This window comes from Zingiber officinale, chromosome 10A, assembly GCF_018446385.1.
Source record: "Zingiber officinale cultivar Zhangliang chromosome 10A, Zo_v1.1, whole genome shotgun sequence".
Taxonomy (NCBI): Eukaryota; Viridiplantae; Streptophyta; class Magnoliopsida; order Zingiberales; family Zingiberaceae; genus Zingiber; species Zingiber officinale.
The window spans coordinates 26,187,850-26,192,883 of record NC_056004.1 but is presented as its reverse complement, the minus strand read 5'-3'; positions in this window follow the sequence as shown (position 1 = coordinate 26,192,883).

The window sequence follows — 5,034 nt, the reverse complement described above, 5'->3', positions numbered from 1 at the left end:
ACGTATGTGCTTCTCGTCCAAGGGTTCCTCCACTTCCAACTTCACTGCCGGAGGAGGCGGAGCCGAGTGCGGGGTGGAATCAGATCGGCACTTGCAGGAATCCGACGACCAAACCATTTCGCAGGAAGATATCCAAAGTAGGAACCCTAGGACGCCCAGTTTCGCTTCTTCTTCGCAGCTTTTACGCTTCGAAAAGGAAGGTGGACCAATTTCGCAGAGGACGACGAAGGGATTCTTTAATAGGGAATAATCTTGACTTAATTTAGTAAGTTTTGCCCACGTGGCATATATATTGCTTAGAGTATCCCTCAGTGGAGAAATTTAGGAGGGATATATTTCTAAATATTTTCTAATTTTAAATATCTCATCTCAAAAGGGATAAAGTTGCGTACAATGGATCCTTACTCGGGATCCCGCATGGCGGGAGATTCGTGCACCGGACTGTTCTTAAATATACCGGCTGAAAAGGGATATTTTCTAAAATATTTCCTAATCTCAAATATTCTTTTTGGAAAGAGATAATTTTTCTAAGTATTTTTTAAATTTAAATATTCCTGTTGAAAAGGAAATATTATACAGGAGTTTGAATGTATCTATGTTTTTAAAAAATAAAAAATTAAAAACTTTATATTTATATGGAATTTGGGATATTTAATAGATGGTTATGTCAATATTTAATTTATGAGATATTAAATTATATAATATTTAAGATATTTAAAAAGTGAGATACAAACCAGCACCAAGTTCATTGAGCACAAAGACCATGTAGGCCACATCACATTTAGCATATAGGTGAAAGCCCAATTAGCCCATTTAACCCATGTAGGCCATTTAGCCCATTTAATCTATTTAGCACATTAAGCCCATTTAACCCATTTATTGCATTTAGCCCATGTAGGTCATTACCCATTTGAACCCATGACCATTTAGACGAAAGCCCATTTGGACAAAACTTATCTAGGCAAAAGCTCATTTAGCATAATAGCTATGTAGCCCAAAGCACATTTAGGCCACAACACATTTAGTTAACGTGACAACTCTATAATGGTCTTGTCACGTCAAGAATCCACCCAAAAGCATAAACCTAAACTCTTAACCCTTAAGCCTTACCCCCTAAACCCTTAACCCTTAATCCTTAACTGTTAACCCTTAACCCCTAAACCCTTAACCCTTAAACCTTAACCCTTAAGCCCGAAACCCTTAATCCTTAAACTCTTAACCCTTAACCCTTAATCCTTAAGCCTTAACCCTTAACCCCTAAACTGTTAACCCTTGACCCTTAATCCTTAACCCTTAACCCTTAACCCTTAACCTTTAAGCTTTAACCCCTAAACCCTTAACCCTTAACCCTTAATCCTTAACCCTTAACCCCTAACCCCTAACCCCTAACAGTTAACCCTTAACCCTTAACCGTTAACCATTAATCCTTAACCATAAAACGTTAACCCTTAACAGATAACCGATAACCATTAATCGTTAACCGTTAACCGATAACCGTTAACTGTAAACCCTTAATCCTTAACCGTTAATCATTAACCATTAACCGTTAACCGTCAACTCTTAACCCTTAACCCTTAACTGTTAACCGATAACCGATAACCGATAGCCGTTAACCGTTAAACGTTAAACGTTACCCGTTAACTGTTAAAAGTTAAACGTTAACTGTTAACCATTAACCGTTAACCCTTAACCCTTAACCGTTAACCGTTAACCGTTAACCGTTAACCATTAACCGTTAACTATTAACCCTTAACCATTAACCGTTAACCCTTAACTGTTAACCGTTAACCCTTAACCCATAACCATTAATCGTTAACCGTTAACTGATAACCGATAACCATAACCATTAATTGTTAACTGTTAACTGTTAACACTTAAATCTTCAACTATAACCGTTAACCGTTAACCGTTAACCGTTAAACGTTAACCGTTAACCTTAACCCTTAACCCTTAACCGTTAAATGTTAAACGTAAACCCTAAACCGTTAAATGTTAAACGTTAACCCTAAACCGTTAACCCTAAACCCTTAACCCTTAACTGTTAACCCTTAACAGTTAACCCTTAACTATTAACCGTTACCTGTTAACCAGGGTGAATAGCTCCACCTTAGAGCTATCTAGCCCGCAGCAAACGGCTGCGGTAAAGGCATCCTAAATCCGTTGATAGCTGTGGCTTTGCTAAAAAGCCAAATAGGGTGACTAGATCCACCTATGGTCTAGCTAGCCCGTAGCAAACGGCTGCGGTAAAGGCGTGCCAAATCCGTTGAGGGCTGTGGCTTTGCCAAAAAGCCAAAGAGGGTGTGTAGGCCCACCATTGGCCTACCTAGTCCGTAGCAAACGGCTGCGGTAAGGACACACTAAATCCGTTGATAGCTGTGGCTTTGCTAAAAAGCCAAATAGGGTGTCTAGACCCACCTATGGTCTAGCTAGCCCGCAGCAAACGGCTGCGGTAAAGGCGTGCCAAATCCGTTGAGGGCTGTGGCTTTGCCAAAAAGCCAAAGAGGGTGAGTAGGCCCACCAGTGGCCTGCCTAGTCCGTAGCAAACGGCTGCGGTAAGGACACACTAAATCCGTTGAGGGCTGGTCACTTGCCAAAAGTGAACATCGGGTGCTTTGGAGGACTGCTTGGGAGCGGAACATCAGTTTTATCATCGCTCAGATGCGCTATGGTGTCTTGGAGACTGCATGGGAGCGGAGCAGGAAAGGACATTGGTTTTACCTCACTGATGTCTTTGATGGCGATTCACGGAGCTTGGGCTGGACTTTCTTGGGTGCGGCTCTAGGACTACGCTGGCACTATTATCATGGAGCGCGGAGGACAGATATGGTGGGCGGCAGCGGAGCAGGAAAGGACATCGGTTTTACCTCACTGATGTCTTTGATGGCGATTCATGGAGCTTGGGCTGGACTTTCTGGGGTGCTGCTCTAGGACTACGTTGGCACGACTATCATGGAGCGTAGAGGACAGCTATGGTGGGCGGAAGGTGAGAGACAGTGATTGTTTGATATATGTGGATTTGTAGGAGCTTGGAGGCCATTGGATATCACATGTAAAGCTTTACTCTATCTTTTATGTGTTGCAAAATCACATGTACTCTCTTGTAAGAGAGAAACCCCTTGTTCCCCTAGGCTAGCAGGTCAGGTTTGGTCCCCCTGATAGCCTGGGCTTTTCCTTGGTGGAATAAAGGTCCCTTTTATCAAAAAAAAAAAAAAAAAAAAAAAAAAAACCGTTACCTGTTAACCCTTAACTGTTAACCGTTAACCCTTAACCCTTAACCCTTAACTGTTAACCGTTAACCGTTAACCGTTAATTGATAACCGATAACCTTAACCGTTAACCATTAACTGTTAACCCTTAACCCTTAAACCTTAAACCTTAACCGTTAAACGTTAACCGTTAACCGTTAACCTTAAACCTTAACCCTTAACAATTAACCATTAAACGTTAAACGTTAAATGTTAACCCATAATCGTTAACCCTAAACCCTAAACCCTATTGTTATTGTTGCTTGATCATTTTCACTGCTTGGTCTTGCACAAGCATCTCCAGCTCCTCCTGAGTAAGTGTCATGGTGGTTAGTCGTCCAGCGTCCTCCATCTTCTTGGCTCGGATGCAAGCTAGATTCCCACAGACGGTGCTAAACATGATTCTGTCCGAAAGTCGATGAGATGGATGCTGGAGATGTGGTGCTCCGTTGACCTCCTATGGACTTTGCTCTGCTCCTACAACAAAAGCAACGTCAGTGCCTAGCCCTCCAATACTCAAGTCAGTTTCCAGCGAGGAAGAAGAAGAAGCAAAGAGCGTAGCAAAGAGAACTGTAGCGTAATAGTAAAATATCACTGCCGGAGGGTTCCTCTTGTAGAGACGTATGCGCTTCTCGTCTAAGGGTTCCTCCACTTCCAACTTCACTGCCGGAGGAGGCGGAGCCGAGTGCGGGGTGGAATTAGATCGGCACTTGCAGGAATCCGACGACCAAACCATTTCGCTGGAAGATATCCAAAGTAGGAACCCTAGAACGCCTAGTTTCGCTGCTTCTTCACAGCTTTACGCTTCGATCGCGTAGATGTATTTTGCAGAAACAGAGGTGGAGGGATCTATTCGCAAGGAAGGTGGACCAATTTCGCAGAGGACGATGAAGGGATCCTTTAATAGGGAATAATCTTGACTTAATTTAGTAAGTTTTGTCCATCTGGATATACATTGCTTAGAGTATCCCTCAGTGGAGAAATGTGAGAGGGATATATTTCTAAATATTTTTTAATTTTAAATATCTCATCTCAAAAGGGATAAGGATGCGTACAATGGATCCTTACTCGGGATCCCGCATGGCGGGAGATTCGTGCACCGGACTGTTCTTAAATATCCCGGCTGGAAAAGGATATTTTCATAAATATTTCCTAATCTCAAATATTCTTTTTGGAAAGAGATATTTTTTCCAAGTATTTTTTATATTTAAATATTCCTGTTGAAAAGGAAATATTATAGAGGAGTATGAATGTATCTATGTTTTTAAAAAATAAAAAATAAAAAACTTTATATTTATATGGAATTTGGGATATTTAATAGATGGTTATGTCAATATTTAATTTATGAGATATTAAATTATATAATATTTAAGATATTTAAAAAGTGAGATACAAACCAGCACCAAGTTCATTGAGCAAAAAGACCATGTAGGCGACATCACATTTAACATATAGCCCAAAGAATATGTGTAAATCTGGAAGCTTGTAGAACCACCAGATGGTGTAAAAGCCATTGGGTAAAAATAGGTCTACAATAGGAAAAGATGGATAGACAGGAAGGTGGAAACTTTCAAAGCAAGGCTTGATGAAAAAGGAAACTTTTTCACTGAGAGTCATGCTTAAGTCTATCCGGATTTTTTATCTATTTGGCAAGTGGATGTCAAGACAACACTTCTTAATGGAAGTCTTGAAGAAAGCATCCATATAAAGAAACCAGAAGGGTTCATTGCAAAGGGCAAAGATCATCTTGTGTGTAAGCTCAATCAGTCTATGGACTGAGGTAAAACTT